General features: G+C 35.9%; 1 non-coding gene across 1 annotated transcript; it reads right to left on the bottom strand.

Moving 5' to 3' along the window:
• Positions 1–2,307: 2,307 nt before the first annotated feature.
• Positions 2,308–2,414, bottom strand: LOC111758338 (U6 spliceosomal RNA). Its single transcript, XR_002792528.1, has one exon. It is a non-coding gene; the product is annotated as a U6 spliceosomal RNA (small nuclear RNA).
• Between the last annotated feature and the right edge of the window lie 9,353 nt (positions 2,415–11,767).

Here is an 11,767-nt window from a genome sequence, read left to right as displayed (position 1 = left end):
TGTAGCACGTGTTTGAAGCCAGCTATGTTTTGAAGGAAATACTGTCATTCTAATATATCAGAAGGCCACAGAGCCATCTGGGAGCTAAAGATAAGGGTTCCTTCCCCAAAGCCTATTCTAATCAATATGCTATTTGCTAATCTCACATGAAAAGACCTTTTGGCAAATACAGAGGTTTTTTAAGGAAAACATAGGGAGGAAACCTACTGTTATTTTTAACCTAGGGCAAAAATAGAAATATCAAGTGAATTATTAAAAAGCAAAAATCAATTATCCCTGAGCACACTGCCCTAATAATGAAACTAATTTCACTTTTGTATATTCCTTTTCTGGGGACATCACTGTCTTTGGAATGTATCGTTTACATTTCTCCTGGTAAAGAAATTTATGAGAGTTGGAGCATCTGATCTTCCTCTTTATTTTGCAAGACTGTGACCTTCAGCAACATGGTGGCGTGGTGTTTGTCCTTGTATGATTTCTCTGATGATATTTGGAGTGTTCAGACATACTGAGTCTTCTCAGTATGTCTGAAGTACGTTAAGGAAGAACGTTTCTGTCTAGCCTTGGCTTTCCCCAGTCATTTCTAGCGCGAAAGGAAGAACCCAGAGTCTACTTCCTGATTGCTCATTTTCAGTTTCTTAAGCAATTGCAACAGGAAGAAATCCAACTAAGCTTTATTTTCTGAGTTACTTTTATCAGTACGTTACTTGTGCCACATTTCAACTTCTACCTTTTACACTTGAAATAAATTCCTCTTTTCTTTTAAAAAAGAGCAAAAGGTTACACCAAAAGTTGTACATCCACTGTTGCCAATAAAGGTAATGAAAATGGAAGATACACCATATATACAGAGATGGAGACAGAGATACACCACACCTTCTACCATAGGTCAACATTTCAAATATTGTTTTTCTTAGAACATGCAAGAAGAAAGAAATGGCTTCCTGAGGACTCATGATAAACATAAACTGGAGGACCACCACATTCCTTATTCACTCTTTTTCTGATTCCTGGCTCCCAATGTGACTTCTGTTTTTGTTTCCCTTCATTCTTTGCTCATATTCTCTTTCCTTCCTTCTCTCCCTATACCTTGTTATCTGGGTAGCTTTCTAATGTTGTGAGAAAACTTAGAGTAAAGAAATAATGTCTATGCATTCTGATCATCTCAGAGGAAAGATAGTTTCCTGGTTCTCTGATGACTAATTTTTTCTTCAAGAGTGAACTGTTTATCTGCCAAACAAATTAGCTCTTTTCTAACACAGTAATTAACTGTCAGGCTGCAGGAGGTGAGAAGTTCATAAGGTGATTTTTCAACATTAAAATGAGATTGGCTGCTTGCTGGAGCACAGGAAGTACCATCCCAGAGCAAGAAAAAGAGCAGTACTAGTGGGGGGGCTGGGGGGAGAGAGCATGCGGAGAGCTTCCCAGCACTTTCAAGGCCTCTGTAAACCTGCCACAAGCTGTTTTTCCAGACTTGTCTCATATAACTCTTTCAAATATGTGCAACCTTTTCTCAAGGCAAATTGATTTTCTTTCTTTTCTCATAGCAAATGAAGCTTTGCCTCCATGTCTTGCTTTGTGTGTCTTTCCTCTGCCCTAAACCCAACACACACACACACACACACACACACACACACACACACACAAACACACACACACACATTCCTTCTGCCCGAGACGATGTAGTCACCTGTTAAAGTCAAGTCCTTAGCTCATCCCTTCTTTTACCTTCCTTCACCAGCTCATCTTGCTTCATTCCTCCTTTTGTACTCTGAATACTTGTAGAATTTTCCCTGTGTCAGACCAGGTTGCTTTCCATAATAAAAACATGCTGGTCCTGAAACCAAGTATGATGTTCTTAGTGGCTTTGAAAAAAAATATAACATACATTCTGAAAGTGATCCTCAACTTTCCTAAAAAAACTAATAATCACCTCTGTGATCCCACAACATCTCTATGCCTGCTCTAGCCCTCAACACATGACATTCATTTCTGTATTTGCACCTCCAGGACTGCCAGGGCAAGAAACATGTATGTCTTTTCCTAATATCTAGTAGTTTCCAGAATATCCTTAAGAATTCTGTACATTTTTTGCTGCTGCTGTTGTTAAAGAACTGATCATTTTAGCCTGAAAAAAAAATCATATGTATGTGTGTCTTGTTAAAGAAGCTGAAGAAAGGCAGTGAACATGGCTGAGTAGCTTGTAAGTGATAGAGGTTTTTTGGGGGGGAGATGCTAGGAATCAAACTCATGACCTCTTACTTGCCAGGCAAGCACTGCACCTCTGAAGTGTATCCCTGGCCTCTGAAAAATATGGAACACGTCACAAATTTGCACATCATCCTTGTGCAGGAACCATGCTAATCTTCTCTGTATTATTCCAATTTTAGTACATGTGCTGTGAAAGTGAGCATATAACCTGTAGTTTAGAGAGGAAAGTACTTTGAAATAGACATTGAAAGTATTATAAGTTAAACCTTCCTTTACATCCCTCTTTCCTTTTCTCCTTCACAATTTTCCTTTCTTTTAACAAATATTTGGTATCCACTACATATGTATTTGACACTATCAGCCCTAATGACCCATAGCCTTTTGGGGCCCAAGCTATTTTACATGACAAAAAAAGCTTCTTCCTTCAATGACACCAACTATTTGTTTCAAGTTCCTTGCCTACTAGAGAAAGAAATGCTTCATTATTTACTGAAATGGTTTAGCTTATAGCTTGACATCAGAGGTTTATTTTATTTTCTGGCCAAGACTGAAAAGCTCTACTAAGGCAGTCCATGCTCAAAATATTTACATTTTAGGTTACATATTTTTGAAGACAGATATGAAGCCCTCACTTGAAGGTGGAACAATAAAAATGAAGGAGCGTGGATAAAAGAGCAGAGCACATAAAAGGCAGGGGATTGGTAAAAAGAGCTTCTCTAATACCTTCCATTTATCTGTGCAAAGTCAGAGATCTTGAGGAAAGTAATTGTATCTTGGTAGTTTAAAAATAGGATGATTTCCAAGCAATAACAATAAAAAGACTGTGCCAGTGTAATCATCATTAGCTTTCTGCTTTGTCAATAATTCAGTTTGATTTATTTCAACTTAATAAATACGGATACTACACATATTGTATGTCTGTTTTAGGTTTGTGAGAAGAATAGGTAAAATAAAAGATGGTACTTTGGCCTCAAGTGACTTTATTTGTTGTGGGAAAGGAGTCACAGCAGAGTAGCTAGATACTACTGTTGTTACAGTGAATACAGTGATAACATCTGATATACATTCATGACATCTACATTAGATAAATAGATATTATCATTGTTGTAATATATTGATTTTAATTCCAAGAATGATGTACATGATATATTTTATCATTCTAGAATGGGCATGAGCACCATCAATTAAAGTGGTGATAGAACTTCAACATTAAATGAAATTAGAATTTTTTTTAAAGTTTATCAATTTTTTTTGGAGCCACATAATGGAAACGCTTTATTTTCTCTTGTAAAAATAATAGCTTCAAGACCTAGAAAAGAATGTATCAGAAGGGTTTCCAAACCTATCTAAGAATAAAAGCCACTAATAAATTCAGAGTTCAGAGCTTTTCTTTTGGAGATGTTGATTCTGTGACAGATTTAGCAAACTATATTGTGGGAGTTTCTATTTTTAGTAAAACTTGGGAAAGCACTATTTAAGAGAAATCGTAGTTGATCAAAAAAGAGTAAAAATACAACAATCTCACGCAAGTAAAAGGAAAAAACATAGAGGCACAAATTGAATGTATGCTGGTAACATTGCAAATAAATGCAATAAAAATGTAAATTAATTCAAAGTATTTTGTCCATTATGAATATATTTTCAGCAAATATGATATTCTGAGAAGTAGACATACTAATAATTATGCATATGCATGCATCATATTAAATTTTCAGCTTATAAGTGAACCCTGGAAAAAGATAAAATTAAAAACACTCAATGCTTGAAGTTTACCAAAACTTTATTTAAAGGTAATCTAGGATTCAAAATTTAAATTCTGCTTAGAGTTATCAAAAGTCTCCTTCTTTCCCATCTGTATTCTTCAGTAAAGCCCAAATTTCTCTTAAAAGTCAGATTTTAATGTTCCATGTCACAAATATAATGAGAGCCAAATTGCTTACTTGTAGGATTTTTTTTTTTAGTTTTAAATGAAGAAATGCACATAAAAGTTCTACCTTTGTGGTAAACAAGATGCTTCCTGCTGGGCATAGTGTTGCATACCTGTAATCTCAGCACTGCAGGCTGAGACAGGTGGATTATCATGAGTCTGGACTACATGGTGAGATCCTGTCTCAAAAATAAAAAAAGTTGTTCTAAGTATGTTGATATGTTATTCATAAATTGTAGGGAGCCACGCAACAGTCCCATTGCTGCCTCCCTGCCTCTCTCTCTCTCTCTCCTATGGGCACTGCGTCTGCCTACATTAACCATAATCCTCTCCTGCTTACGTCACACACCCAGACGTGATGATGACCCTGTTGTATTCATTCCCATAGCTTCTTCCTGTCCCACCAGCCCGTCCTTTCCCTATAAAAGATGTAATCACTTCCGGAATAAACGAGGGCTTGATTGGACTCTCTCAACTTGCCTCAGTCTCTCTCTGTCTCCCCCATATTTTTATTTTAATCCCCGTTCCTCTTCCAGGTACACCCCACAGATTGATCTGCAGGCCGGATCAATAAATCACTGTTGTCATTACTCACTTCATTTACATAGTTAGTCTTGATTGAAATGCTCCTTTTGCACCAGGGATAAAGCCAAGTGTTGTGGAGGATATGGAGATGAAATAACACACATTTCCCATTCTTCTGGTGAAGGTCACAGTTACAAAGGTGTTAAAATATGGTAACACATATTATGGAAGCTGACAAGTGGTGGGATTGTAAAGCAGGGCTCTGCCAGAGGGACTTTATGGAGAAAGTGGCTTTTGATCTCATCTGTGAGACCTTTGTACAAAAATGCTCTATTCCCAATAGCTATTGCTTTCCCCAGGACCATTACTATTAATCTTCATTAATTATTTGATTATGTGAGATGATTAGTGTTTAATGATTTCCTATGGAGCATACTTTCCCAAAGAGTTCAGTTAAATTGCCTGAGTCATGTAAGTGTAACCAAATGAAAGTTGTGTAGTGTGAGGAACCTGCAAAGGTCCTCTATACCAGATGCCCCTGACTATCATTTAAATACAGGCCTTTAAATGTTTACGTACTGACATACTTTAATATGGTATTACATCCCCCTGCAATAGATAGAGAAGTCATTCCTTGATCAAAACAATGATCTTCACAACTCAGGCCTCAAGCCAGGGTAATGATGGAACAACTGACACATAGATAAGTTTTCCTCAATCATCCAGGTACATGCTTAACTTTATGAAACCACTAGATGTTTCTAAAATTGGCATAAATGACAGAGGGAAGGACAAAATTTAAACCAAGGGGGAAAATTATCTTACACATTAAATAGATGGTTATGAAAGTAGGTACTGCAGGCAGAGTTTTAATGAATCTTTTGCATTCTAAAATAGAAAATAATCCTTAAGAAAGTGTTCATTTGCTGCACATCTCTACTGTTTCAAAAAGCAATACATTATTCTTTGACATTCTCTTCAGATTTTGAAGGCTAATGATTCAATAGAAGACTTGTAAAATCAATACATCACGGCAGATAATTCCTATCACTTCATGTATTCAGTATAAAGGTACAGAATGAAACAGGATAAAAACATTAAAAATATGAGCTTACTTTGCCACCAAACACAGTACCTTGATAATTAATATTCTAATTTTTCATACTGAAAGTTATATGAATAAGAGTCAAATACTTGTAACGAGGATATGAAAAATAATATTCCCTAGCATTCTTTTTCTAGTTCTCTCTGTGAAAGAAAAGGACTACTTTAACCCCTTGTAGCCAAATATTTTGATATTTACCTCTAAGTCTTAAATGCCACTTGTTTTTATTTCATACAATATTCCTCTCCATAATGGAATCTGAGCACATTGTGCTTTTTCATCTCTTCTGTCAAATAAACCCTATTAGAAACCTATAATCCTTTATTCTCCTATCTGCTTGATGTAGTTATGTCATGATGTTGACCAATTTTTAGCTAGGGAGGGATGACATGCCTGGAAGGGTGTATTCTTCTCTCCTCTCTCTCTGATTCTTGTCTTTCACCGGATGATCAGCTTTGTCTGCCATGCCTTTCCAAAATGCCATTTCTGCCTTGGAGCTAGCCAATCATGGACTAACTCTGAGGTAAACATTTCCTCCTTGTACGTGGTGGGTATTGGTTCCAGCAGCGGGAAAATTGACTAAAACAAATGCTGTCTTTCTGAAGAAGTCTCTCCCAGTGCCTTCTGAATGCTCGCATCTGCAGTGCCTGCCTGCTATAAACCTTGTACTCAGCTGCCAGGCAAAATTCTTCCTTCACTACCACACTGGGGATTCTCTTCACCACTTTTCTCTGTGTTGGACTTCATTTTTTTCTGCATCATGTGTCTTCCTCTTTTTATTTTCCTTCGTTTCACTAAGGATAAAATTGTCTTTCACGAGAACTGGCATACAGCAGGTTAAGTTTTCTGAGGTCTCTCATGAAAATGTCTTTATTCCCCCTGATACTTGATGGATGCTTGGTCAAGAATCAAGTTCGTAGCTGAAAATAATCCTTCCTGTTTGGCAGACAGTGCCCCACTACAGCTTCCTGTGCAGAGATCAACAAGTTGGAAACCATTTGATTCCTTATCTTTGGGTACAGTCACTTTTTTTCCCTCCTAACTCTAAAATTTCTATGATCTCTTTGGTTCCAGTATTCACAGATTCCTTGATGAGTTGCCTTTCTGTCAGTCCTTTTTTATCCATGTTAGTGGGCATTTAGACTAAGACACGCTCAATTTGGAAATACATATCCTCCAACTCCACTAAGTCTTGAAACATTTATCTTCACATTCTGCTCTCTTTTCTCTCTAGGGTAGACCTCTTTTATCTTTTTTGTCTACTTTCTGAAAGATTTCTTCTTTATATTCTAAATATTTTACTGAGTTTATTTCTCCTTCTATAGCTTCACAAGGGCACTTTTAAAAATTCTTTGCCATTGTAATTGTGTTTTACAGGTTTCTTTTTTATAGTATTCTGCTTCAAATTTATGGTAGCATCTGTTAGATTTTTGAGGTTTTTTTTTAAGTTTTCTTTTTGCTGTGTAATCTTCATCTCATACTGGTTTTTTTGTTGTTTTGTTTTGTTTGTTTTGTTTTGGTTTGTTTCCTCTTTCATTTTGTCTCTTTCATGTTAGAACATTTTCTTATGATAATCACAAGTTACCTGCTCCTTTTTACGAATAGATACCAAAATGTTGATTAAATATTCAGAGTACATGGATGAGACTTGATTATAACCTTTTCCATATGGTCAATTGTTAGCAACATATTTTAATATTTCTTCTCTCTTGCAATGACCAGGTTTCCCAGAGAAGACTCTTCCAATCTCCTACCTAGACAAGAGGCTAGATGCCAATACAGGACGCTGGCTGGGTTCTAAACATCAAATATGTGTTCATTCATTTCCTCCCTCTACCTTGCTATTAAAATTGTCAAACACACAGAAAATTAGAAAGAGTAATTCAGTGGCTACCAGTATATGCTTCACTATATTTGTCCTTTTTCTTTTTTTCTCTGAAACTTTGATTATCTCTCTGAAAATAAGATAATACTAAATATTTTAGCATTCTTCTCATCAAATTAAGGACATTTCCTACATAACCATAAGTCATATTATCATATCTAAGAAACAATAATTTTTATCATTTAATATTGTCATTCAAGTTTCCTCAATTGTCACAAAAATGATATTTTCGGGATGGTATTTCTGCCTTAAACTAATATGCTTACTGTTCCTAAGTCCAGGCCTTGCCTTTACTTTCTCTTGACAATAAATTCATAAACCTTTGCTGGAGTAAAGACTTAGTCAGGTAGACTGGGGGAAGATACCTATTTCTTAATCTGCAATCCTCTTCCACCACTACTAGTACCATATATACTCTGACTGCAAGCTGTATTTGGTGCTGCTAGCTGCCGAATGAGACTTTTGGGGATTCCATGTGGTCAGTATTTGCCATTTCCCATTGCTAAATTAGGGCTAGTTTTTTCACGTCTGCTATATTGATGACCATGTTATTTACTGTGCAAACAGAACCCATTTGAGAGTAAAAGTTAACACTATTATTATGATAGAATCATTAACAGGGATAAACCAGGCTTGCCAGACCAACATAAGGTCATTTTAGGGGGTCATTTCTTACCTGATTTCAGCTTTGCAGCTTTGTTCTTCTGCTTACTTCACCTTGAAGAATTTTGTGTTAAGAAACAAAATCCTTTCCTATTGTTTTATGAGTTATGTATATGGAACAGCATGTGTTCAATGACTGTATTATCTTCACCTAAATTTATCTTTCACATTGATCACTTTGTACTTGGACATTTTGTTATTTTAATATTGAGTCCTGTGAACAGAAGATGGCATTTCTAAGATTCCCCATGACCTAAAGTGAAGACTTATGTATAAATGTTTGATAAATATATTTATTTGATTAAAGCTTACCATCTGTTTATTTTAAACATAGAATATCAAATAACTGTCAGCCAACTCAAAATCAGAAGCCATGTGATACAGATTGTTAAAGTAGTTTTGAATTAGATTCTGGAGCTAACTTTTTATATGCCTAATATAATTTTTCTTTAGATCTCATTGAATAACGTATTCTTTCAGAGTTCACCTCAGATATACCTTCATCTTTAAATCTTCCTTGACAATATTCTCAAAAGCTTCTTTCCTTTTTCTCTAAAATCTTGTGATAGCGACTAATTGTACATTTTGGCATTTATTTCATATTGTATCTCATTTCTCCTAGCATGTGTCTTTCTTATTATTTTGAGTACAACCCACATTGAGTGCAAGGGTTACATTGCAACCCATTTACAAGGACCTATATAACAAATCACACCTCTCCACACACAATAACCGAAATAAGAGTGCCATAAAAATACATCTCTTTACTGAAACACTCTCTAACTTTCACATTTGTTATATTTTACTTTTTAAAAATTGCTGTTGTACTCTCTCAGATCAAGAGATGGGCAGAGAGGGCAGGGAGGGAAGGGAAAGGGGATGAAAAAAGGAATTATGATGCTTTTGTATATATATGTACTAACTCCTCACAAGGAGTGTAAACATTACATACTACAAATATGTACTAATAAATAAATTTAAAAACTAATCTTTTGGTCCTCTAATAAATCATGACCCACAGTTCAAAAATGATCACTCTCTTGAAGAACTTCTTTATCTGAGATCTATGTATATAATTTACTGTCTCATGATTTGAATGAAAAATAATTATTATTTCACCTAATCTCTTACTGATGTTTAGAATTTCATTTTATTATGAATGTAGGCAAGAAACTGTGCTAGTACTAGAAATATCATATCTGTAGCTGTATCACTAATGGAACTGTCTCAGTAAGTATATTGTAGATATCCTGAAATACATTTTATACTCATCACTGCTTTGGAATATTAAGTTTACTAGACTTGCTGTTAGATTCTGTGATTTATTTTTCAAAAGCACGATGACTATATCACAAATGTACTTTGTAATATTTTTTGTGGTTGTTTTTTGAGACAAAGTCTCACTATATAGTTTAGGCTGGCCTTGAAGGACTATATAGCTTAGGCTGGGCTTGAACTCACAGCGGTCCTTTCTGCCTCAGCCTCTTGAGCGTTAGGGTTATAGCCATTGATCACCATGCCCGGCAACTTGTACTATTTTGATAACTATATTTTTATATACTTGGCTTCCTCTATAATCTATTTATTTTTGTTTTATTAACTTTATAAACATTCTGAGAAGGAGTCCTTGGCTTCACTACACTACCAACAGCATGCAGTTCAGGAGAAGGTTAAGACTGCTGGCTAGGATGCTGCAATATTCCCTGAGATACATTATTGTCTCAGTAACTTACTTACGAAAAAAGGTTCAGTAAATATTTGTTGGACACTTTATTTGTCCAGGTTACACAGGAGTAACTGGAACTCAGAAAAATCTAGTCAGTCACAAATCAAACAGTGTTAGGCTAAAAATTTAACTTGACAGTGTTTACGTAGAGCCAGAAGCTACTGGCTAGAAGCAACTCACTAGTGAAATGAGTAAAACCACCCTATGCCAATAGTTTGCTATTATTAGGAATTTAAATTACAGAGCAGATTACAAATCAGTATGAGCAAACATATGTCTTGGAACCCTGCAATGAAAATGTTTGTTATACATATAAAACACACCACCTCTCATAACGAATTCATACATTATCTGGCAAGACAAATATAAACAAATGAATATTAAGTAAAAACAATACCATGAGAACCCAGGTATTTCAGGATATGGCAAATGATGTGTCCTGGTGAAAGGAAAATATGGTGGACCAAGCCTGAACCATAAAGGGGGTACGTTATGGAAGGCTTTCAGTATCAGACCAGGGAAGCAGGAGTTAATCTAAAAAACTACTGAAGACTCATAGAAAATTTTTGCATCACAGCAAGGACATGATGAAAGTGATACTTTAGGAAATAGCACAGTATACAGGGGGTTGTGAGGGACCAACCAGCGAGAACTCCTAATACGCTATCTTCCATTGCTAGTTCTCCCTCCCTACTTGGAATCTTGTATTTGTGAATTCTTGCTAGGTACTTCCACCAAAAATTTAAACTCATTACTATGCTTTCAAAATCAACTAATCTTGCCTGCAAACATGGTACCGTGATTGGAATGTGTTCCAGAAAGTTCTTGCACTAGAAACTTAATCCACAGTGCAATAGTGCTAAAGTGTGGGATCTTTAAGAGGTGACCGCTATAGAGGCTCTTCCCACATGAATAGTTCGGTGTCATTGTGATAAACGTGACCCTCTCTCCCTCCCTCCTTCCCTCCCTCTCTTCTTTTCCTCCCTCTCCCTCATTTCCCTGTTAGACCTTCTACCACATGATGACACAGCAAGAAGAGACATTCCTCCATGCACCCCTTTGATCTTGGACTTCCCACAACTATAAAAAAAAACCTATTTAATTTATAAAAATATCTAGTCTTAGGTATTCTACAATAGCAATGCAGAATGAACTAAGACACTTGAGACTCCCAATCTTCCTAGGCATGTAATGACACGTATCGCCTGGAAGCTGGATTATTTTGGTTTCTCCATCTTCATCATCTACATGTAATCATGTCTTTTCTCTGGTGGCTTCTACTACAAGGTTACTAAAGTTGGATAGCATCAAAATGTTCATATGCTAACCCTGTGAAGGAAAGTGAAATTTGGGATCATAAAATAAAGGTAGTGGAGATTTTATATTTTATGATTTGCAATATGAAGAGAATTATATAAAGCCAGCACAGGACTTTGTGATTCTTCCATTCATCAGGGACTGTATTCTCAGGCTGCTTCAGAAAAGCAGTATCCTGTCTTACCTTCCTCTATGTTCCGCCTTACCTCTCAAAGTGGTCACATGCTCAGTGCTCTGATACTGTAGACTGGTAAAGTAATTTAGACTCCTTTCAGAAAGGGTGTGTCTAAATAAGAGATTTATGCTATTCTATACAAATATCTACATATACATGTGTTAAAAAGAAGAAAACGAAATAGGGACAAAATGTAAGAAAAGAGCTGTTGTAGAAAAAGTTTTAATTATTAA

This window comes from Cavia porcellus, unplaced genomic scaffold (genome assembly GCF_034190915.1).
Source record: "Cavia porcellus strain 051 isolate PalLab524CR breed Dunkin Hartley unplaced genomic scaffold, mCavPor4.1 scaffold_29, whole genome shotgun sequence".
NCBI classification, from domain to species: domain Eukaryota; kingdom Metazoa; phylum Chordata; class Mammalia; order Rodentia; family Caviidae; genus Cavia; species Cavia porcellus.
Note: the sequence above shows the minus strand (reverse complement) of the source record. Positions and strands in the feature narration are given on the sequence as shown.